This window comes from Lissotriton helveticus, chromosome 5_1 (assembly GCF_964261635.1).
Source record: "Lissotriton helveticus chromosome 5_1, aLisHel1.1, whole genome shotgun sequence".
Lineage (NCBI taxonomy): Eukaryota > Metazoa > Chordata > Amphibia > Caudata > Salamandridae > Lissotriton > Lissotriton helveticus.
The window spans coordinates 630,786,395-630,812,245 of record NC_136065.1 but is presented as its reverse complement, the minus strand read 5'-3'; positions in this window follow the sequence as shown (position 1 = coordinate 630,812,245).

The window sequence follows — 25,851 nt, the reverse complement described above, 5'->3', positions numbered from 1 at the left end:
GTGAGTTCAAGTCTAATTTGGCTAATCGGATAAGTGGACAGACAATTGTGGCAGTTACAGATGGAATGGTATGCCCCCAAGTGAATAATGGTATGGTGAATCAGCCAATGAAGAATGTAAGAGGTCAGCATCAAAATATGACTCAAGCTCCTATGCAAAATTTGAATGGACAAGTACAGAAATAAGATGTGAATATGGGTTTCCATACAAATGAACATGTGAATCCAAATGTGCAAATGGCATCACAATATTTGTTGTAGATGGATGACAATGAGAGGGACAGGACTGCTGCTCCAAACTCAAGTCTGCCCTGGAAGGGGCCCCTGTTCCTAAAAACTCTGCCTGGTCAGGCCCAAGTTCCTCAGGGACATTTCCTTTACAGGGGCTGAGATCAAGGAAAGGTCAGTCCTGACATTACTAGCGTTGGTGACTTGGTACATTTGTCCAAGTATGATCTGATCAGGGGACACAAGTTTCTCTGTCACCATAGTGACACTGGGCCCTGTGTCCCTGTAAGTTATTGCTTCCTTTCCATTAATCAAATGCTGTTATCTGTACTTGCCCAGGTTAGTGGGACTTATCAGTAAGTTGGCAAGATCTATGCCACCATCACAGACTAGAACAGCCTGAGCTGGAGTTCTGACTAGGTCAGAGCCCATCTCAGGACCCAAGGTTAATCCCACTAATCCCTTGGTTGCTCTACCACCATTTGCACTGGTGCTAGTGGGAGCAGGTGCCTTAGGGGCACTGGTAGTAGGAGTTTCCTTGGCCTTTGTAAAATCAGCATCCCTTGTCCAATGGGTCTTCACCTTAGAAAGGTTGCACCAAGGTTTCTTTTGGCCTTTCTTGGAATTTTGGGACTCACCCCCAGTTGCAGGAGTTTGGGGCCCTTGTGAAGACTCTTTTTTATCTTTACCCTTGTCCCCACCCTTATCTTGGGATTTAGAAGAATCTTGCTTCTTCTGATCACCTCCATTACAATGTTTTTTTCTGTTTAACCCTGGTCCGGACCCATTTGCCTTCTTTCCCAATTCTTGGGGAGAGGTCAGATCAGAGTCTACCAGGTACTGATCCAAGACTGGTTCTGACATTTATTTAGGATGTTGTAGGAGAGTAGGGTCTGCTTTTATGGTTATTCACACTTTTTGCCTGGTGCTAAGCTGTTACTGACTAGTCTGACTGGGATACTGCTTATCAGGACCCCACTCTATCTGCTTTCTCCCTTAAATCAGTATGTTCAGTACTTTGGTACATTCCAGATTGGATACAGGGGTACCCTTATCAGTCCCTAGAATATGGTACTAAGGTGACCAGGGCATAGGTACCCCAGACGTCCCCCGTGGGCTAAAGCATGTGTTTTGCCACCCCTGGGGGATCATTCAAAATGGAACTACAGGCCTGCCATTGCAGCCTATGTAAGCTGGTGCTAGCACCACTTACTATAGATATAGGTTTCCTATATCTGGAGTCACTGCACTTAAAACCTATAAGTCACCCCTATAGTAAGCCTTATCAGGCAGGGTGCTTGGTTCTAAGTGTGAGGGTGCTCCTGCATGAGCAGCACACCCCTACAGCCTACGGAGTCCATTTTCCCGGGTTGTAAGTGAAGCAGCCATGTAATATATATAGAGGGGCATCGCTCAGTTACACAATGACTATCTTGAAACTGGCTGCAACAAATCCTATCATGTTTGGTATCAAACATGTTGGAATCATACCCACACACTATAAACAGTGTGGGAGGTATGATTTCAAGCACTGAAAGAGCCCTCCATTGGGCTCTCAGTGCTCCTGGTACGAGCCTTCTTGACCCGGACAGCACAAAATGGTTGCTGCTGACCGGAGACACGATTCTGCCCTCCTGCTGCTGAGCCAAGCTTGAGCAGGGGTAGGCAGAACAATAGGCATCCAGTTACAGGGAGGTGTGACCACCTCCCAGACAGGATTTAGTGTATTGGGGCAGGGTGGGTGCGCTTGCCAGCATCATTCAGTCTGCATGAGGGGCACATTTAGTGTCCCAGCGCATGGTTCAGTTCAAACCAGTTTTGGGAGCCGTTGGCTCCCGCTCTGGCACAAAACTGGACAAAGGACATGGAAGTAACCTCCCCACTGTCCAGACCATCCCCTGGGAGGGTCCCCGGAATTGTCCCAACCCTTCCCCTAGGGTACTCTAGGGCTTACCTGTGGGTGGGTTGCTAGATTCGTTGTGGGACAAGATTCAGATCAGACACCACTTCTTCTACCGCCTGGGCATTCTGGACTTTGCTGGACTTAGTTTGGGCTCGACTTCTTCTCCCTTCCAGTCTGCTGCATTGTCTGTGCCTCTGCACCATACATGAACCATCAAAGACTCCTGAAGGATTCTCCCTTGAGGTGAAGGATTCACTCTCCTACATTCGTAGGCACTGCAACTAAGTAAAACGACCTTCTGATACTGAGCTCCTCTGGGCTCTATTAGGTTCTGTAACACAGGTGGTGGTTCTCCACAGCACCCGAGGCCTACTCTGCCCTCTCACCAAGTTTGAGGCCCGTATCCCTTGTGGGCTTTACCAAACCCCTGTGCATGGCGTCGACTTGCTGTTGTAAAGGCTTGTTGGCTTTCTTCCTTCAAGATGTTCGGGCTCCTACTAGCCCCATCCTCAAGCATTTCCTGTGACCATGATCTTCTTCCTCACTGCATCAATTGCATCGTGGGCCTGCATCTTTGGTGAGCTGTTCAAGGTCCTCTTGCGACTCCAGTGCCTCCGGCCTGTGGGTCCTGTTGAGGATCTTCTTTGATATCAGCGGCTCCCCTGATTGCTTGGGGCCTGCTATGACTCCTCTGCTTGTGGTGAGTCCCCTGAACCTTGCTGATCCTAATATTGCACCTTCTTCATCTTCTGCGTTGGTTGCACTTGCCATTGCTTGTTGGTGCTCCTGCAGGACACCTACCCCTTAACAATCGACATCGATGTGGGAAAGCTCGTGCATGGCTCTTGGTCTTCCTCGGCGCCGCCTGGTCCTCACAGCAACAGAGTCAAGGTCATTGTCATCTCTCCTGCAACACCCGACATCGGAGGGCATTTGTCTTCCACGTCTCCTGGTCACTTCTGAGTGACATAGACTCTGTCCCCTCTGCTTGCAGGTACCTCTCGTCTAAAATCCATCCTAGGTTTCCACCTGACACTTTCTCTTTCTTCAGCAGCGGCACTTTCCTGAAGTCCTCCATTAGGTTTACCAGCAGTTTCCGACACCACTTTCCACCTATGCATCCGGCTTTCCTGGTGTAAGTAACGTGGGTACTAGGGTGTCCACGGTTTAGATGGTTTTCCAATCTTCTGTCTTCCATGGGGTTTCTTTAAGGTCTGCGGGAAGTGTCCTTAATCTTTAAACTTCCAACTGCAACTTTCACATAGAGTTGTACGGAGCATGCAGTTGTGGGCCCACACTAGACACGCTCTCCATGGGTTTCCCAGTTACTCATCTGGGTTGGTTCCTTGGGTCCCGAGCACTTCTTTTTATTATTATTATTTTTTTTTTATTGTCAGCAAGTAAATCTCTTTACAGAAATAAGAAGAAAAAATCTTCAATAACATAAAGACTGTACAGTACAATGCCGATCATATTCTTGACATATCCCTCTTTCTTCTTCTGGGAACCTTCCCTTCAAATTATATATTACACATTGCAAACTGGTTCTCTCAATCTAATCCCTTTGCTTTATATATCTAATTCCAAGGGTCCCCAAATTACCATTTAGCGAGTTCCTCTATCTCTCGAGCTAATGCTGTCTCCATTTCATAAGTTTCCTTTACTATAACCCACCATTCACTTACAGTGGGAGGTTTTGGAGATATCCAAACACTAGCAATGGTGAGTCGGGCGATGACCAGTAAGATTGTGGTAAGCCAATTCAAACCTTGGCTCTCTTCCTTATAGCCCAATATGATTTCCATGTCTGTGGGAGTGAAATCTGCCCTTGTTCGTTGTCTTATCACCCGAGCTATCGTCTGCCAAAATACTTCCAGCTATGGGCAGGTAGCAAACATATGCACTATGCCTACAGCGTACATCCCACATTTAGGGCATTTTTTAATCCCCTCCTTAAACCCCCCTAGCCCAACTAGCAATCTTCTCTGGGGTATAATAAAGCATGCAGATTGTACAAAATTGCTACAGACTTAAATTAAAAGAATTAACTGATTCTTCTAATGTTCCTAATGCCAACGTAATAGTTATAGGAGTAACATGTATCCCCAGAGTCTCAGTCAATCTTGCTGCCAACATTTGACACCCATTCTGTCTAAAGTTGCTAAGACACTGATACATCCTACTTATTTTTCATTTAGCTTTTTCCTCATACAGGAAATCCCATACTTCTGATTTAGACACTGTTTTTAATGCTAGATGGTTCACTAACTAATCTCTAATTTGGAGATACTTGAAATATATCTGATCCGGGAGATTATAAAGAAGCTGCATGTTCTCCAATTTTCCTCAGGCCATTACAGTTGTGCAGGTCGCTCAAATGTTGGACCCCATACTTCGCCCATCTCCTACTGACAGTGTCAAGGAACACCTCCTGTAACATGGGATTATCCCATAATGGTAATTTATCATGAAAAAATGACTGAGTGAATTTAATAGACAAGGTTTTCCATATATTCACAATGTCTCTAATAGTCTTAAACCTGACCCTTTTAAAATAATTGTGGTTTTTAGTTTTATATACAAACATTCGACATTCAGGTCCCAAAACCAATTGGTGAAAGAAATCTTGGTTATCAGAATCCAAAAGGCTGCGAGGACGACTCACAAATGCGGCCCAGAAATACATTTTAAAATCTGGGCACCTCAGGCCACCTTGATAATAAAATGTTTCAATAAATCTATTGCGCGTCTTCCTTTTTTGTAACCCCAAATAAAACTACCCAATAGACCTTCTAATTTCCTAAAAAAAACATTGGAAACAAAGAGAGAAATCAATCAAAACAGGTATAAAAACTTAGGGAGTACCTCCATTTTTATGACATTAGACCTCCCTATTACACTAATGGGGAGCTTATGCAAGCTTTTCAATCTTTTAGTCGTCTTTTCTAATAGGGGCTCATAATTCAAGACATGTATACGCTCAATTTGCGCTGAGATATGCACCCCCAGATAGGTGGCTACTGAGCACACGCCTGCTATATGTCTAGCAGGGCGAAAATTAAGAATCACTTGCCGTTTTTCAATATTCAGCTTATAGCCTGACAGAAGACCAAATTTTCTCGCTTCCTCTTCTACACAACTAACCACTGTTTCTGGGTCACTAGTGAAAACCCCTATATCGTCTGCATAAGCGGTTACCTTTAAATCACTTTCTCCTGATACCAGTGGTGCAATTTAAGCGTGTCGTGATCTCAAATAGGTTGCCACTAACCTGTTCAGCCGGGTACAGCGGGAGCGATGAATGTAGCTAGTTCTCCCTATCCTCTAGCAATGTCACGACCCGGGAGAATATAGATAAACTCTACCAAGTGCAACAAAACCAGGGAAGGGGAAAAAAAAGGGACAAAGGAAACAATAAAGTCGCAGCAGCCAAATAATCTGATAGGTGCCTTGAATATGTGTATGCAGAAGGAACCTCTCTGGTATCAGACCGGAAGTCCTGTAGTAAGAGAGGAAGAGAGAGAAGGGAGATCACACACACATACAGAACCTGTAGCAATATCAATATCCTATGTGTGTTCAGTAACTTACAACATAAGGCTGCCACGCTCGCTCCATAGAAAACAGAAAAAAGAGAAAAATAAAGCATAAAAGAAAAAAGGCTCTATTCCTTCAAACAGCAGCACGTTGCATTATTCTGAAGTATGGGCCACTCATTAATTCATAGAGCATTTTTCATCACTTAATTCCTCTGAAACTGGCATCAAAAAATGGCTAAACATTAACCATATAATGTTCATCACATATAGCACCTACTGCAGTTCTGTGCTATGGTTTTTTCAACTTTATCATAGAATGCCAGACTAATAGTTATTTCCTCCTGTTCCACGGTGTGTATTTCAATCATACAGCTGACTCCATAGTAACTGATATAATCCAATATCCAAGAAGGTTAAAACGAGATACAGGGCTTTGAATCCACCCTTCAGCCAATGGCTCACAGTAGCTTGCTCCACGATGTCCAAATACAAAGTCACGCCACAGGCGTCTTACCTCCTCAGGACTAGCCAAGAACAGTTCACTCAGCTGTACTTAGAAACCGGGTCGCGCTCCTTCCCAATCCCAGCGCGTTCAATGCGCGATCGGGGAAAACGCTGCACGGACCTCCACCCGCAACGAAAAACAATCCAGAATTGCAGGCAACAGGAAAACACTAGAAACGGGTTGGGAATCACCGCGACGGCTTCGCGGGTGATGCGATGACTCCTGCTGGAACTGACTCCATTGTTCAGGTGACAAGCACCGGATGAAGGAACAGGAAGTGTACAAAAAGGAAAGTAGGAAACAGAAAGGAAGGACATCGCCCATAGGCATTCTGGGCAATGTAGTTCAATATTCATTCAGAGCCCTCCTCCCTTACAGAACCTTTGAGAGTGGAATGTGACAGAACCCCGTCTCCATGACCGACGTCCCGGCGGTCCACCAGGCTTCCCAGGGAAACGAGAGTGGAAACGCCGCAGAAGGGCAGGACATCGCAAATTGGCACGCGGCTCCCAGGATCGTTCCTCAGGGCCGTACCCTTTCCAATCAATGAGGTACAGTATTCTCCCTCTCACACTCTTGGAATCTAGGATAGTTCTTACTACGTACTCCTCTTCACCCTCTACCACCACTGGTGAAGGCCTAGATGGCAATCTAGTGTGAAGATGGCAAGGCTTTAGGAGGGAAACATGGAATACAGGGTGTATATGCCAAGATGGGGGCAGCGTGAGTTTCATAGCCACAGGATTGATAATGCTATGAATTGGGTAAGGCCCTACGAATTTAGGCTGCAGTCTAGTGTTTCCTTTGAACCTTAAATGTTTAGTGTCCAACCACACTTTATCTCCCACTTGGTACAGAGGTTCAGGTGTTCTCTTCTTATCAGCCTGACGCTTATCCCTGTCTCTGGATGTCTCAAGATGTTGTATAGCCTCTTGTAGTACTTTCTGCAAATGTACATGATGTTCCTGTATGGTTGGATGCATAGAGGTGACCGGCTGCTCAAATGGCATCATATTAGGATGATATCCATTGAGACAGTAGAAAGGAGAGCACCCCAAGGAGGAATGGTTCGCATTATTGTACGCGAATTCAGCCGTCCAAAGAAGCATACTCCATTCCTCACTGTGTTGCAAGGTGAAACATCGGAGGTACTGTTCTAACGTTTGATTCAACCTCTCTGTTTTGCCATCTGTCTGAGGATGATAACTAGTTGACAACCTAGCATCTATTTTCATAGCCATACATAATGCCTTCCAGAATCTAGAGGTGAATTGAGTACCCCTGTCAGTGATTAAAACTGAAGGAAGACCATGTAGTCTAACTACCTGCTGCAGAAAGGTTGTGGCCAATTCCCCAGATGTTGGTAGCTTGGGTAATGCTATAAAATGCCCCATTTTAGTCAGATGGTCTATGATTACTAAAATGGTATCATTCCCCAAACTAGGGGGCATTTCCACAACAAAATCCATAGAAACAGTGTGCCATGGCGCTGGAGGAATCGGTATGGGCCTTAGTAAACCACTAGAAGGCTGATGCCTAGCTTTAGACTGGGCACAGATAGAACATCCTTGAATATAGCTCTCTGTATCTTTTCTCATTGTGTCCCACCAGAAGTACCTAGTAAGTGTTTGCAATGTCTTTTGTTGTCCCAAATGACCCCCCAGAGGAGAATCATGAGTCCATTGTAACACCTTATGTTGTAGAGACACATGAGGGATATACAGCTTCTTGTCATGGAACAACAGAGCGTTTAACTTGGACCTCAGCTGTGGAACTCCATCCAGCCACTCCTGTTCATCCAACGACTTGTAATGATCCTTCACCTCATCCAGAAAATCATCGACTGCCGTCACAGCGGGAATCATAGATGGAAAAGATGCATTTTGTAATATGCAAGGTGCTTCTTCCATTGTGACCATGCTGGTTTCCACCCCACCGGGAGGCCTGGACAAGGCATCTGCTTTACCATTCTGAGGTCCTGGTCTAAACTTGATTACGAAATCAAAATCCGCAAAGAACAGAGACCATCTAAGTTGTCTAGGCGTCAGGGCCCTGGCGCTTTTTAGGAACAGCAGATTACGATGGTCTGTATAGATCTCCACTGTGTGCCTTGCTCCCATCAGATGATGTCTCCATTCTTCGCAAACCCTTTTTATTGCTAATAACTCCTTATCCGTGATGCTGTAATTTATTTCACATGGTGATAATTTCTTGGAGAAATAAGCAACGGGGTGCACTTGGCCTGTATCTGGATGCCTCTGAGACAGGATGCCTCCTAAGGCATAGTGTGAAGCGTCTGTCTCCACTATGAAAGGTTGGCTAGGATCAGGATGCCTCAGAATGGGTGCTCTGGTGAAACACCCTTTCAATTGTTGGAAAGCTTATTCTGCCTCTGTGGTCCACTTGAACTGAACTCCTTTTCTAAGGAGAAGTGTCATAGGCTGAATAGTTTTCGAAAAGTCTTTGATGAATCGACGAAAGAAATTCGAAAAGCCTAAAAAGCTCTGGAGGCTCTTTACGCTTGCAGGAGATTCCCACTGTACGATGGCATCGGTTTTCTTTTTGTCCATGCAGAGACCTCCCTGTCCTATAACATAACCCAAGAACTCGACTTCTTTGGTATGAAAAAGACACTTCTCCAATTTGGCGAACAAGCAGTGCTTCTGTAATCTTTCCAGTACTGCTGCTACGTGTTGCACATGCTTCTCCACAGAAATAGAGTAGATTAAAATGTCATCTATGTAGACAATGCAACATACGTCCAGCAACCCTCTTAATACATCATCCATAAAGTATTGGAATGCGGCGGGGGCGTTACATAGACCGAAGGGCATCACCTGGTATTCAAACAATCCATACTTGGTGCGGAATGCCGTCTTCCATTCATCCCCCCGCCGCATCCTTACCAAGTGGTAAGCCCCCCTCAGGTCCAATTTAGTGAAGATGGTGGATCCCCTCAGCTGATCGAGTAAAACAGGGATTAATGGCAATGAGTACCTGTTCTTTTTGGTAATGCTGTTGATGGATCTGTAATCGATACACGTGCGTAGGCCACCTTCCCGTTTAGGGATAAAGAAAAGAGGCGAAGAGGCAGGAGAGGAAGAAGGACGGATGAACCCTGAACTCAACAATGTCTGTAGATAACTTTGTAGATATGTGTTTTCAGCCTCAGAAAGGGCATAAATCCGACTAAAGGGTATAGAAGCTCCGGGTTCCAAATCGATAACACAATCATATGCCCTGTGGGGAGGCAATTTACCCGCTTCTTGCTCATCGAACACCCCTCTATACTCCAGGTACTCCTTAGGTATGGTGCTGACTAGACACACGGAAGGTGTGTTACAACTAGTGGCCAGGAGGGCCGCAGGTTTGTCCTGTATCGGGACGGAAGAAATACCTTCTCGGTTGCAATGTTCCACACAAAAGGAAGAATTCAATTCAATGGTACGAGCCGCCCATTTCACCAGTGGATCATGTAATGTGAGCCAGGGCATTCCTAATATGAGCTTAAAGTTGGGGGCATCAATAAGGTCAAATTGTATGACTTCATAATGTGTCAATCCAACTTGCATGGGCAACATTTGAGTGTGATAACACACAGGTCCGGAGGTCAAGGCAGTTCCATCTACCGCCTTAACTGGCTCTGGTTTGAGCTTTTTGACGCACTGAATACCCAATTCGTAAGCGTACTTTTGATCCATAAAATTTCCGGTAGCACCGGAACCCAATAATGCATGAACTTGAACAGGTCCTGTGTCGGGGATTTCCAAGGACACGCACACATTCATATGTGCTACAGCAGATTGTACGGTGTTAGCCAGGGTAGGGAAGACCTCAGTAACATCCTGCAGCAAACAAGGGGTCTCCTTCTTGTTTGCGCTTGTTAGTTTCCCGACTGGTCTGTCAGATGTTCAACCACAGACGCCTTCTGTAATCCAGGAGGGCTTTTATACGGAGATCGGACCCGGGATTTACAGTCTTTAATGAAGTGACCTGCTTTGCCACAGTACATACATAACCGCAGAGTACGTCTGCGATTTCTTTCCTCAGTGTTCAAAGGCCCTTTTATTCCGCCCACCTGCATGGGTTCTGCTCCATCCGAACCCATGGAACGCTCTTCTGCAGCAGGCTTGGCTCTAGCAAATAGAAACCGGTTGTCTGTCCTTTGTTTATCACCTTTTCTATCCAAGAGACGATGTTCTAATTGGACCGTCAAATCTATCAATTCTTCACACGTAGAGGGCATGTTCACCACCTGGGCCAATACGTCTTTCAGTTCGCCTCTCAGGCCTTGATAGAACATTGACGTTCTCTTTTTCACTGGCCATTCCGTTTCGATGACTAACCTGTTGAAGGTAGTGATGTAAGTCAGCAGATCTTGTGAACCCTGCTTGAGAGTAATGAGTTCCCTATCTAGGGACAACTGGTGTGCCTTACGATCAAAAAGTTTTCGCATCTCCTCGCAAAAGTTATGAAAGTTGTGTATTACAGGATCGTTCTTCTCTATCAAAGGGAAGGACCAGCTAGCAGCATTCCCTCCCAGATAAGACATAACAAAAGCTGTCTTTGCTTGGTCATCAGGGAACACAGCAGGTTTGCACATAAAGTGCAGTTTGCATTGCCCCAAAAATATACCAAATTTCTTTGGATCACCAAAGTACCGCTCAGGAGGGGCTAAGGGGAGCTGTAAGGGTTGTATCACCTGTTTAGAGGAATGCCCAGACCCTCCTATGGGTTCCGGTATTGCGGTGTGAGTAACAGGAGGTGGTAGAGTCCAATCCCTAATATAAGAAGACCCTCGTGTACCTGCCTGACCACCCCGAGAGAGACCTGCTACCTCTCTTCTCATAGTACTTAACTCGTTCTTCAATTCCAGGTTTTCTCCCCTAAAGGCATCTACCTCCATACGCAAGGCTGTCAAGGTTTCTAGTACCGAAGTCAAAACAGTGTTTGTATCCATCGCTCAGGCTGTACTGTACCGTGGGCTTGTCACTCTGTCGTGATCTCAAATAGGTTGCCACTAACCTGTTCAGCCGGGTACAGCGGGAGCGATGAATGTAGCTAGTTCTCCCTATCCTCTAGCAATGTCACGACCCGGGAGAATATAGATAAACTCTACCAAGTGTAACAAAACCAGGGAAGGGGAAAAAAAAGGGACAAAGGAAACAATAAAGTCGCAGCAGCCAAATAATCTGATAGGTGCCTTGAATATGTGTATGCAGAAGGAACCTCTCTGGTATCAGACCGGAAGTCCTAAGGTAAGAGAGGAAGAGAGAGAAGGGAGATCACACACACATACAGAACCTGTAGCAATATCAATATCCTATGTGTGTTCAGTAACTTACAACATAAGGCTGCCACGCTCTCTCCATAGAAAACAGAAAAAAGAGAAAAATAAAGCATAAAAGAAAAAAGGCTCTATTCCTTCAAACAGCAGCACGTTGCATTATTCTGAAGTATGTGCCACTCATTAATTCATAGAGCATTTTTCATCACTTAATTCCTCTGAAACTGGCATCAAAAAATGGCTAAACATTAACCATATAATGTTCATCACATATAGCACCTACTGCAGTTCTGTGCTATGGTTTTTTCAACTTTATCATAGAATGCCAGACTAATAGTTATTTCCTCCTGTTCCACGGTGTGTATTTCAATCATACAGCTGACTCCATAGTAACTGATATAATCCAATATCCAAGAAGGTTAAAACGAGATACAGAGCTTTGAATCCACCCTTCAGCCAATGGCTCACAGTAGCTTGCTCCACGATGTCCAAATACAAAGTCACGCCACAGGCGTCTTACCTCCTCAGGACTTGCCAAGAACAGTTCACTCAGCTGTACTTAGAAACCGGGTCGCGCTCCTTCCCAATCCCAGCGCGTTCAATGCGCGATCGGGGAAAACGCTGCACGGACCTCCACCCGCAACGAAAAACAATCCAGAATTGCAGGCAACAGGAAAACACTAGAAACGGGTTGGGAATCACCGCGACGGCTTCGCGGGTGATGCGATGACTCCTGCTGGAACTGACTCCATTGTTCAGGTGACAAGCACCGGATGAAGGAACAGGAAGTGTACAAAAAGGAAAGTAGGAAACAGAAAGGAAGGACATCGCCCATAGGCATTCTGGGCAATGTAGTTCAATATTCATTCAGAGCCCTCCTCCCTTACAGAACCTTTGAGAGTGGAATGTGACAGAGCGTTAAAATGTAATGCACGGATGAATGGCTCAAAATATTACAAAAACAACAGGGGGGATAAAGGGCAACCCTGTCTAGTGCCGCTATATATAAAGAGAGGTGCAGATTGTAAGCCTAGATAGAGCAGTTTTGCCTGAGGTGTATTATACAGAGTTTGTACCATTGACAACATTTTCCTCCATACCCAAAGGCTATGAGTGTGGCCCACAGATCCCTCCAGACCACTCTATTGAAGGCCTTTTCGGCACCCAAAAGCAGCATACTTACGTTTTTTGCTGACTTCTTAGCTAGATCAAAGGCTCCGACTATAGTATTGATATGAGCAGTAGTGTCCCTTTCCTGTATAAAGCAGTGTTGTTGCTTAGATACTAATCCGATCATTAATGGGGCCAAACGAGTAGCCAGGATTTTAGAGAAAACTTTTGCATCTGCATTGATGAGTGAAATTGGCCGGTAACAGCCCGCTCCTCTGGAGGCTTAACTTTCTTTAAAAAGAAAACTATAATTGTCATGTTCCAAGTCTCTGGTATCTTACCATGGAAGCCAATATATTATATAACCGCCCAATGGGCAAAGCCAGTAGGTTTTTTTAAGTTATATAGAACTCCACTGGTATAGAATCCTCCCCTGCAGCTTTTTCAGAAGGGAGAGAAGATATTGCTTCGATTATTTCACTGAGTCTTCCACTCTCAAAGTGGGTAAGCTACTACCCCGTAGGTATTATTGTAAGTCTGCCTCATCTTGTACTATAGATTGAGTATATTATTTTTGATAGAACCCAGAGAATCGATCCACTATTGTCTGTGGTGATGTATGTAATATTCCATTTGTCCCTTTTATAGTCTTTATCCTAGTTTTCACCCTGCTTTCCACTATTTGATTAGCAAGAACTTTCCCAGTTTGTTCCCCATATTCATATTGTGAGAACCTCATCTTATTATAATTCACAGCGATTTTCTCTCTTAATGAACGAATCATGACTATCCTTGCATTTACCAAAGACATATACAATTGATCTTGGTTGCTAGATCGCTGTTGGACCGCTTCTGCATGTTGCATCTTAGCCACTAGTAATATTTGAAAAGCTGTTCTACTTGAATTTTCCCGCTCCCTATTCTGCTGCAAAATGTACTGTTGGGTAGCCCCTCTTATAAGTGCCTTCATGGCATCCCAGACCACTATGGGAAAAGCTGTCCCTGTATCATCTGTAAAACAATCTTCCAGCTGTTTATATGTAGCTGCTACATACTTTCTATCTGTAAGTAAGTAACGTGGAAATGAAAAAGCCCTAACTGACTTATAACCCGCTTCTATCTTAAAAGACAGCATGATGGGATTAGGATCAGAAGTTATTCTGGGACACACTTCCAAATCTGCAGATTCTATAATTTTCTCAGAGACCCATGCCATATCAATTCTGGAATACTGCTTGTGCGGGGCAGAATAATATGTATACCCAGGGATAGTTGGATAAAGTTGTCACCATGTGTCTCTTAACCCGTATACCGCGGCGGAATTGCGGGCATTTTAATGCATGGGCAGGGCCGTGTTGGCCAACGGACGTACACAGGCTGCACTACCGAGGTAGTGCTCACGACGGCCGTTGGCCGATGCACGCATGCAAGGGGTTAAACCATGTATTCGCCCTATTTCTAGTATTGCGGATCTAACCTTCCCCATTCTTGTGGTAGCGGCTCTATTCGTTGAATCAATGGAGTAATCCATTACACAATTAAAGTCCCCCAGAATCAAACAATCTCCTTGCCAATCCAACAATTCTATATTTAAGAAGTCAAAAATCATGGGTTCATCATCAGTAGGGCCATTTACTATGCAAAAAATATATTTCCTTCCCTTTATCTCCAAATGCGCTAGTGCCCATCTCTCCCGTTGGTCAGCTAAAGTCTTAATGGTTCTATACTCAAACTTTGTATCCACTAATATGTCTGTCCCCCTTATTGAAGCATTCTGTGCCTTACACACAATTTTCTGATACCCCAAGTGTCTGAGCAAGCCATGATCCTGATAAGCTAAGTGTGTTTCTGTGAGTAGCACAATCTGAGGTTCATACATTTTCAATTCTTCCCTAACAAGTGGTCTCTTAGTTCCATTATTCAGGCTGGCTACATTCCAAGCCATACATCTAATCTACAACATAATAGATAGAATTTATGCCTCTTAAATTTGTATATGCCATAATCTTTCTCCCCCCGCTTGTTGTGTTTTTTCCCCCATTTAATTTTCTGCATTTCCTGTTCACATCTGATGTCTCCCTTTCCCAGTGTTTCATTCTATTCCTGCTGACATTTTTTTTACCTGCTCCCTCTCCCTCCCACTCTACCCCCCCCTGCATGCCCACCCCCACCCTGTATCGGACCGGAGGAATCTATTCCTTTATTCCCTGCAATGAATGGGCAGCGGCGGAGATGCAGCACACCTTTATTGATCCACACACACCACCATAAGCCTGTACTTTAGATAGCTTAAAAATAGAAAGAAAGAAGGGATAAAAGTGGAAAAAACAAACAAACAATGAATGTGACGAAACATACCAAAAAGTCACTAGCAGCAATTACCCTACGTATATGACTAGCTCTATGCCTACAAAAATACAGTCTCTAAATCTTTGTGGCTACTACCTCTGCCTGCCATCTACATAATGCTTGCTTGTCCTCCTGCTCAGTAAGAAAAAGGTGAGATTGTCCTCCTTTGATGACCATGACCTTTAACATGCAAGTTCTTGTAGAAAAACTTGTGACCCTTTGGATTTTAGCGGATCTATTAGCTGTCTTAGTTTCCAATGTCTATCCATAGTGGCTCTGCATAGATCGGATCTCACAAAAATAGACAAGGAATCCACATTCACCTGGGAGCTAGGGCGGGCTTTCAGAGATGCAGCTTGCATTAGTAAAAAATTACCAAAAAATATCAACAGCGGTCAGGGGTATAAAGACCCCTGCTTATACCCCCCAATTGGTAGTCCCCATTGGTAGTCCCAGTCACAATCTGCAAGATCAGGGAAGGCCTTTTGAAATAACTGGACTACAAATGCCCGGGGGTCAGAGCCCTCCTGGCCCTCCGGAACTCCAAATAGCCTTAGGTTATTACGGCTTTGCCGATTCTCCATAACTTTTACTTTCGTCTGCAGGGCTCTTATCTGAGCGTCATACTACTCACTGAGCTGGCTATTGAAGTAGTTACTTCTTCTGCTTCTGTGACTCTTTTTTGTAATTTAGATATATCATTTTATATTGCCCCATCTTGGTTGTGACATCACTAAGTGCTTGTAGAATATTAACATTATCCTCTCTGGCCTGTGCTTAGTGCTCTAGTGCTTCCATCCGCTGATCTTGTAAGGCCTATAGAATTAGAGAAAGTACTGGTTCCCTACCATCTCTTGTGTCTAAAGGATTTTGTTTTTCAGTCACCTCTTTGTTCCCATTGATGGAAGAATCTATAGCTGATGCATTCTGTACTCCAGGGTTAGTTTCAGGGCTGGAGGTCTGAGCATTGAGAGACCCTGAGCTGGTCGCAGTTGGGTGACTTATTATGGCGTTATCCATAAGTACTGCACCAGACAGCCGTGATATTATTGCTTTTGCTTCCCCCTTCATTTGCACCCACTTCCGAAGGGGACTACCCACTGAGCTGGCCTTGTTGTATTTCAGAGTTTTTTCTTTAAAGCCCTTGTAGGTTTAGAGCTCCCTTTCTTCCTTTCTTTTTTGAAGGTGGATTCAGCATCTTCTTGATCAGGACCTCATCTGCCGATTTATTTGTTGCAGGTAATAAACCCTGTATGGATTGTATGGCTAGGTTCTGCACAGCCACTGTGTAGTTGACATTCCCATGAGCGCCATTTCTCCCCTCAGGCACATCTTCCCTACTCGGGGGCTCCTGCGCTGAAGAGTCTACTCTAGAAATAAATACTCCTTCATTCAAATCCTCTGCCCATCTATATAATCTACTAGCTGCTAAACTCTCCCCCTCCGAGTTAGTAGCAGTCCCTGTTTGACAATCACTAATACTAGGATTGAAACCATCAGCTATAATTTTTCCATTCTTGACTGTGAAATCCGTCAGATTCATTATATTCTCTACACTTTGCAACATGTCAATCCTGTTTGTATTTCCTTGACAAACCAAGCAGTGTTCGAGTTTGCCAATCTCTACATTCTGAAGCTCCTTCTGACTTTCAACTCCATTTACTTGAGTGATTGGTATTGCCCCCAAGAGTGCCTCTCCTATCATGTACCCGGCGGATTGCTCCGACAATCTTCCAGCTGACAGTAAGTCAGCAGCCTAGCCCGATTGGAGTAACTTTAGCATGGGCTTACCCACTTTCGAGATCCGACAGTGAGTAGCCGCACTCTGAGTTGCTGCTGAATGTTCCTCCGTACCGGTAACAGCTGCCTAGCCTCCTCCAGCATTTGTCGGTGCTCGAGTTAGACACGCACCTCTTGCTGCGGTAGGGCTTTGTTGCTGCCTGAAGAGAGATCGCCCTGAAAAGCAGCCCTAACCAGCCGCTGGCCGAACCCCCCCCTCTAGCTGACCAGCAAGCGGCCCAGTATATATACAGCAGCCGTCGAGCTCCGATCACAAACGCCGCTGACATCCGTCCACAGGTCCGCAGGTAGTGTGATACAAATCCTTCGTTTCACTGTTTCACCCTTTCTCCGTCTCCTTAAGTCATAGTCAAATTCTGATCTTTCACTGTCTGGAGTGCGGGAGCCTTCAGCGGGCTTGCTTTCCCCAACGGCGTCAATCCACCATCTTCCCCGATCTCCTGCTGCCAGGTCCCGAGCACTTCTGCGTCCTCTCGACCTGTGTTGGCTCAAGTCGTGGTTCTTATACCACTTTCTTAGTATATGGCTTGGTCCTCTCCTGGGGTGCACTGTGTATTCTGTACTATTTACTGTGTTTCTTTGCTAAATATTGTGTGCATTGTGATTATGTACGGGTAGGAGATATCTAAACATGTTAGAGAGTATTATATAATAAATACATATTTTTCTAAATACCTTGTGTGGTTCTTTTTCACTTAATCTATACTATACGATTACATTAGAGAGCTTTCTAAGGTTGTATGAGACCTCTTAATCACCATAAAGGATGTCTGGACCGGTGCAAGGTGCCCACTTACATTAGTGGACATCATATACCAGACCAGCTTCTCACAGATGTGCTCCCTCACAATCAAATTGTACAATCCTTCATAGTCCTGTACCTTGCTTTCATGAAGCCAACCTTCCAGAGCCTTAATAGCACTGTCACGAAATCTACCCAGTCCTGGGTGTGTGCCTTCTGGGTGCCTCTGAACTTAATCCTATACTGTTCAATGGTTAAGCCAAACCCATCGATGAGAGCACTCTTCAGTAATTAGTAATTGTCCGCATCCTCATCTCTAACAACGAGGAGCTTATCTCTACCTTTGTTAGCAAAGTTGAGCCACACGATAGCTGCCCACTGCTCCTGAGAGAACCTCCGAACTTTTTTCAGACCCTCTCCAAAGTAGTGAACCATTTATGGATATCATCCCCCTCCTAGTAAGGAGGGACTATCCTGCTCACATTCCTATTGTCAAAAGAAGGTTCTCTGATTCTAGGGACACTGTTGCTGCCATTATGGGACTCTAGTCCCAGTTTCTTCCTAGCCTTCTGTACTTCCAGGGACTCTTTGTCAAGGGCCAACCAATCTTTCCTGAGCCTAATCCTAGCTTTCTCAAGTTTGAGCAATTGGTATTCACTGTCAAAAGAGTCACTCTTACTATATGTGGAGGTCCCTATGGAAGTATTGTATTCTCTAAAGAAGGATCTAGACCTCTTTGGTCTACTCTGGACCCTCCCAGGAGGAACAAAGGGTATCTCTTTTGTGCCATATGCACTATTCCATGACGGGTCAGAGTTTGGTAGGCTGGAATCATTTGAGTCTTCCTGCCCATATTCAGAATTGAGATCAATAGGGAGAGTCCCTGATGCTCCCTCTCCAGGAGTATACCCACCCACATTATCCTGTTCTAATGCCTCTACAGGATTATCATAATACTTATGTAGAAGCTCCAAGAGCAGCTTAATGGTGGGGTTGCCACCTGTCTTTATCTGTCTAAAGCTACACAGGGTCCTTAGTTCCTGGAACTTTACACTACTGTACTTAGCAGACAGCGTAAACTGGTATCCCCAACTAAAAACATGGTTCTAGGTGAAGTGAGGTGTTGCACCTACCTACCATAGGGAAAACTAAACTTTCTGATGTTTGTGAAAGGGTTGTGCTAGACCCATAACTACCCAATCCTAAGTTCAGTATATCTTACTTATTATATGCTGTAGTATATGTGCCTAATGTTAGTGATGGTTTTTCAATTAATCCAAATGAAGGTTATCTGGTAAAACATTACAGGCTTGATTCCCAACCGCTGCACAGCAATATGAGAAGCTGGAATGGTATATGATGCACACTTATGTAAGTGGGCACCCTGCACCAATCTAGACAAACCTTATGATGATTGGAATGGTCTTAGACAACCTTAGAAAGCTTTCTAAGTGGTAGCTCTGGAAAGCGGCCTTCAGGCTTAGGCCAGAAGGAGTGTAAAGCAGCTTGTTTTACCAGAACATAATCTCATAGGTATAGATTTAGTGAAAAAGAACCACACAGTGTATTTGTAATAATATGTATGGATTATAAGACACTCACTAACACATGCAGATCTCTCCTAGTTGGAGATATACACAATGCACACAATACTTTTCAATAGAAACAAGTAAGTAGCAGAACTACACAGTGGTCGCCAGGGGGAGACCAAACTATATACTAAACTAGTGGTGTGCGAACCACAACCCGAGTCAAGACTATACCCAGAAGATGTAAAAGTGCAGGGGACCCAAGTAACTACCTGAGGTAAGTAACCAGGAGCCCCGCGGAGGCCGTGTGCACAGTGGAAACACGACCATGTGTTCAATGCAAGTCAATAGGTAAGTCGCGGTTGCAATTTTAAAGAAGGACAGTTCCGAGTGGACCTTGAAGAAATCCCAAGGAAGCCAGAGGTTAAAGAGCCACCCTACCCGTGGATACCCTAGGAACCAGGATACCTACACCAGGGAAGCCGGGTACATAGGTGTGACGTAGCATCAGAAACTGCTGTCGAACTCAATGGAGGGCTTCAGTAAGATGCTGCTGCTGGAGAACGCGAAAGTGTCCAGTGGTACCCAAAGGTGAATTCAAGTTGAGAGGTACCTGCAAGCAGAGGGGACATAGTCTATGCCACTCAGGAGTGACCCGGAGGCATGAAAGACGAAAGTCCACCAATGTTGAGGGTTGCAGGAGAGATGGCAGTGACCTTCCCGCTGCATCTGTGAGGACCAGGTGATGTTGTGGAAGACCATGAGCCATTCAAGAACTGTCCCACGTCAGATGTCAAGAGCTGAGGGGTGGTGTCCTTCAAGAGCACCAACAAGCTTTGGCAACTGCAAACAACGTTGAAAGCGAAGAAGGTGCTGTGTTGGGACCAGCAAGGTCCAGGTGACTCAGCACAAGCAGAGGAGGAGTCAGATCAGGCCCCAAGCAATCAGGGGAGCCTGCAGAATTTAAAGATGACCCTCAAGAGGACCCACAGGTCAGAGGCACTGGAGTCACGAGAGGACGTCGAGCAGCTCACCAAGGATGCAGGCCCACGATGCAAGTGTTGTGGTGAGGGCGAATATCTTGGTCACTGGAGGTACTTGAGGTTGGGGCTACTTGGAGCCCAAAGATCTTGGTAACAAAGGCAACAAGCCTTTGCAACAGCAAGTCAACGATGTGCACAGGGGTTCTATTCCTGCGGCTCCAACGAGGGATACTGGCCTCAAACTCTGTGAGAGAACAGGGCAGGCCTCGAGGGATGTGAAGCTACCGCCTGTGTTTCTGAGCCTTTCGGAGTCCTTGGGAACCCAGGATCAGCAGACTCGTCAGCTTAGTTGTGATGCCTGCAGAAGCAGAGAAGTGACAGGCCTTGGAAGGTTCCTGTATGGAGCACAGGCACGGACATTGTAACAGATGAGCAGGGTGATGATACCAGGAGCAGCAGGAGTCTCCCCAGTTACAGTCTTGATGCCCAGAGTGAAGTTCAGCGAAGTCCAGAGTGCCAAGACGGTCGAAGAAGAATTGGTGTCTTGAAATGAATCTTGTCCCACGGTGAATCTAGGGACCTACCCTCAGGTAAGCCCCTAAGTACCCTAGGGAGAGGGTTGGGACAATTCAGGGGACCCTTCCAGGGGAGGGTCTAGACAATGGGGAGGCTACTCCCATGCCCTTTGTCCAGTTCAATGCCAGAGCGGGAGCAAACGGCTCCCAGAGCTGGTTTGAACTGGACTAAACATGGGGACACCAAATGTGCCCCTCATGCAGACTGAGTGGTGCTGGGAAGCACTCCCAACCGGCCGCAATACACTAAACCTTGTCTGGGAGGTGGCCACACCTCCCTGTGACATGATACCTATTGTTCTGCCTTATCCTGCTCAACGCTGGCTTAGCAGCAGGAGGGCAGAATCGTGACTTTGGTCGGCAGCAGCCATGTTGTGCTGTCTTGGTCTAGAAGACTGGTGCTGGGACTACTGAGGGCCTCTCAGAGGAGATTTACATGGCATGGAATCATACCTCCCACACCGTTTACGGTGTGGGAGGTATGATTCCAACATTTTTTATACCAAACATGATAGGGTTCGTTACAGCCAGTTTAGAGATGGTCATCGTGTAATGGCACATGGCCACTCTATGTATCAGATGATGCATTACAACCCAGATGAATAGACTCCGAATGTTGTAGGGGTGTCCTGCTCATGCAGGGGCACCCTCACACTTAGAACTGAGCACCGTGGCTTCAAGATTGAAAGGCCTGCTTTAGGAAGGACTTATAGGTTTTAAGTGCAGTGACCTTGGATGTAGGGAAACCTATATGTTTTGTAAGTGGTGCTAGTACCAGGATACACAGGCTGCAATGGCAGGCCTGTAGTTACAGTTTGAGTGGTCTCCCATGGGTGGCATAATACATGCTTCAGCCCATGGAGCAAAAGACACACAATTGATAGACGGAATGCAGCATAAATCAAAACATTCACCCCCAGTCAAAAGATCTGGGTTAAATCCATCATTATTTTGCTCACCATGCCACCCCAGTTTAAACCTGGCCATATGCAAATCAGTTTTGACCCTGTGCCTCATGGAAACAGTCCAGCCCGAACTGCTAAGCCAAGTCTTCCCTGGACCGGAAACAAGCATCCTAGGACCGGTTTCGGGGTTTCACCCCTCTTCAGCCAGAATAGCTTGATTCCAGTGGCACAGTGAGCCCCAGACCCACGTCTGGGCATACCTGGCGCACTTAGGGCAAGAAAGCAAAAGACACACAATTGATGGACGGAATGCAGAACAAATCAAAACATTCACCCCCAGTCAAGAGATCTGGGTTAAATCTATCATTCTTTTGCTCGCCATGCCACACCAGTTTAGACCTGGCCATTTTTGCCCAGACTAGGGTCCTTTGCTCACCGTGTCCCTGGATTCAAGCTAGCCTGGTTGAAGTGTTGTAAATGTATCTAGGACCCTAATCAAATATTCCCGATTCATGCCCTTATGTGGTTATAACAAATAATATCCTTATAAAGGCATAAGAATCATATCCATATTTAGTCATAGCCAATGCAGTCCAAATACAGCAAGGCTACTCCCATAGACTCCTAGAAAGCACAACATGTTCTTTAAACAAACCAAGCCTCCAGCAGCCCGGGAAATCCCCCTGCTTTTGTTTTGATTTGAACAAGAACTCTTGGAGTCCAGAAAGAACTGTAAGTTCTTAGTGACGTCTATGTCCAACCTTACGTCAAACTCGGCACCTTCCAGGTATAAATATACCAACGTTGCCTTAAGCAAACACACGGTGGTTTGGAGCAGAGTGGCTATCTACTTGCCTGAAGTCCAGCTGATGCGAGAGCCAAAGGAAGCCGACCCTCCCATTGACGCACTGAGAGAGACGCTGTCTTTTCTCCTGCCGAGAAATCCAGCCCCAGTGTTTCCAGTCACCCTCGCGGGTTTCTGGGAGATCGAGTCCTGAGAACGAGATACAAGACCTCCTTCATTCTATACCCAAGGTAGGGAGCTGATTAGATCCTTAACCCCTTCGACGCTCATGACGAGCTGGGCTCGTCATGAGGTAGCCTCCTCGCACGCTCATGACGAGCCCAGCTCGTCATGAAACATGCGGTTTTAAAAATCTCAGCACCCGAGCAGAATTCCGCTAGCGCGCATGCGGTTAAGAGAATTCTTGATGCAGATTCTTGGCAAAAACTAACTTAACTTAAACTACAGCTCATATACTCCGTTCCACGTACTAGGCTTAGGTTAGGTACACCGGGGTAGGCGTATCTTAGAAGCACCAGTTGAGTACGTTTAGTCAATGATTTTATGTATGTATATATTTTATCCATTTTAAGTATCATATGGCTCAGAAACCATATAAATGCTTTTACAGTATTATTTCATAATACTCCTTTTACTGTACGCACTATACTTTATGACAAGTCTTGCAATTGTGGCAATTCACTTCTCTTGCACGAGAAAGAGGACTGCTCAATAAATAACAACTTTTATTGAAAACGCCTGTCTCTCTATTTCTCTGCACTCTGGTGAAACTAAGCATGCACGATTGACTGAGTGAAATAGCTGTCTATTGTTTTCACACGACTTTGGAGATATACTCCATGTCCTGGAGGGAGCGAAGTTGTTATGTTTATGCAGTTGTCAGAAGCTAATCCCTTCTTGTCTATTCAGGGAAGTTAACACCTCCTTGTTTACTCGAGAAAGTTTCTAGTGACCTCTGAGCTAGCTGGCATTCATAATTAAGTCAAACATATTCAATAGAGACCTAGTCGACCTCAGTCCTACGTCTAAACTATCGTTTATGTTATTCCAATGCGCAGAGCCTATTGGGAATATAGGAACTACACTACAGTAGAAGGGTGATATACCCTGAAACCGGTCCTAGGATTCTTGTTTCTGGTCCAGGGAGGACCTGGCTTGGCAGTTCGGGCTGGACTGTTCCCATACGGCACAGGGTCAAGACTGATTTACATTTGGCTGGCTCCAAACTGGAGTGGCATAGTTGGCAAGAGAATTATGGATTTAACCCAGATCTTTTTACTGGGGGAGAATGTTTGCATTGTCAGCATTCCATCCATCATTTGTTTGCTGTAACACTTTTCAGCCCATGGAGGACCCCTGGTGCACCTATTCCCTGGGTACCTTAGTACCATATACTAGGGACTGATAAAGTCACACCAGTATCCAATCTGGGAGGTACCCAACAACAAAACCAGTTTAGGGGAGAAAGCACAGAAGCTGGGGTCCTGATTAGCAGAATCCCAGTCAGACTAGTCAGAAACAGCATAGCACCCGGCAAGAAGTGGGGGTAACCATAAAAGTAGATCCTACTTTCTTACAGCCACTAACCATTATGTGGCATTGCAAGGAAAAATAAAGAAAATGTAGTATCAAAAGCACATGTCACTGAAGTTGCAGAATATACACAGTACCATTAAGGGTGTAGGACAGGGATCCATGCAAAAGGAGGGATCAAAGCAGGAGGAGAGGGAGTTGGGAGAGGCAATGGAAGTGAGCCGGGGAGAGGCCAAGTGAGTGGGAGGGTAGCGTTTTGGAAACAGAGCTGTCTAGTACTGTATCTAATGCACCAGCCTTCCTAATCAGTCTGGGTGTCATCAGATTACTCAAAACACTTATGCTAAATTTTAGGACAGCCAAAGAGTTACTGATTGTGCCGTAAACGCCTTAATCCCACTAGATGAAAAAAGCCCCTATGTATATCATGTTATTGATGGTAAGTGTACCACGTGTCTTAGTGCCACAGGAGCTTGTTGCTCAGCTTTTAAATCATCTGAATTTTCTACTTTACCTTTCTTGGGCATGTCAATAGATGCAGTTGATACTTGTAACCACTGTGTTTCTCTGAAAAGTTCTGACCATGTGCCCATTTCTTTGAGTCCGGTTAGTGATTAATGTTCGATTTTATCCAGCCAAACTAATTTGCAGGGACAGACTCGACTTTGAATTGGAACTGCATTTTGTACCTCAGAATCAGTATTTTAAACATACCTCAACAAAAACAAAAAACAACATACTCTCACTATTATGTGAGGGCATAAGTTGCCAAAGTGAAGTGGATAATGCTGTTAGGTGTCCTGTTTTAACTGAATTTCTTTCACAGGTAAAGTCCAGATTGTGATCCAAAGGGGCCATTGAGTTCTTCTCTTCTATGCAACCTATAAAGGTGTAGATTGAACCTCATAAGAAGCTACCCAGAATGCTCCAGTACCATCTAAAACCCAAAGTGGAGGCGGGGATCTGCCGTTTAATAGCAGATTTACTTAAAAAAAGGCTTTTGTTGGCTATTGTTAGTAGCTGTAATACCCAGATTCACCAGATAGGCAAGGCGGGGAAAGCCAAGGTGTGCAGGTTCATACAGATTCTTAGGGCATTAAAATTGTGATTATCCCATGTGTCCTTGTAGTCCGTAAGCCTGCCACCATCCATTCCTTGGATCTCTGCAAATGCCCAATAGTTTACTGCAGTTGAGCTTTATTCCACTTTCTCTATTCCCATATATGAGAAGAGTCATCATATTTTCTTGTTCACATTCACAGGGTCTCAAGGACTCATCATCAATGATTTACAGAGTCCCCATCAATATTTTCCTCAGTCCTGATGAAGGATATAGACACAGCTTTTTCACTTTAGTCAAATATGCTAATGACTTACTTTGGCATCTCTTAATCTAGATCATTGAAAGGAAGATTTGTTTATCCCTTCACTGAATTAGCTAATAAAGGGCATAAGGCTTCGCAGTAGTTTTGCAATCCCAGAGTGTGATACTTCGCTCATGAAATTTCTTCTGCCAAGCATTACTTATCCTGTGAAATAGTTGAAGCCATTCATAAGGTGCCCCATCCTGTAATGGTCTCCTAGGTATCTACCTTTGTGAGTATAGCCCGGGTATTGCAGACATTAAATATTGGACTATGCCAAATATGCAAAGCCTTTGCAAGATTATCTCAGAAAAGACACTCATTAAACCTTGTAACATTCTATTGTTGCCAAAAATGCATTCATGAAAATTACATAAGCATTGACTTCTGCTCCTGCTTCAGGACCCCCTGATTACGCCAAACCTTTTGATTTGTATTGTCATGAACATTATGGATCTGTACTTTAAGGGTTGGTACTGGGGAAGAGGAAAAGTCCTGTTAGACGGGGACCTGGAGGGTCGGCCGAGCACAAGGGGAGAGGCCTCCGGTGAGGGCCGTCTCCAGCGATCGTACAGACAAGTAACTTCCCCCCCACAGATGGACACCACACGCAGATCAGATTAACACCTTTTATAGGCAGTTCTTGAAGTAAGGTAGTACGGTACACGGAGATCAGGACACGATGATCCTCTCAA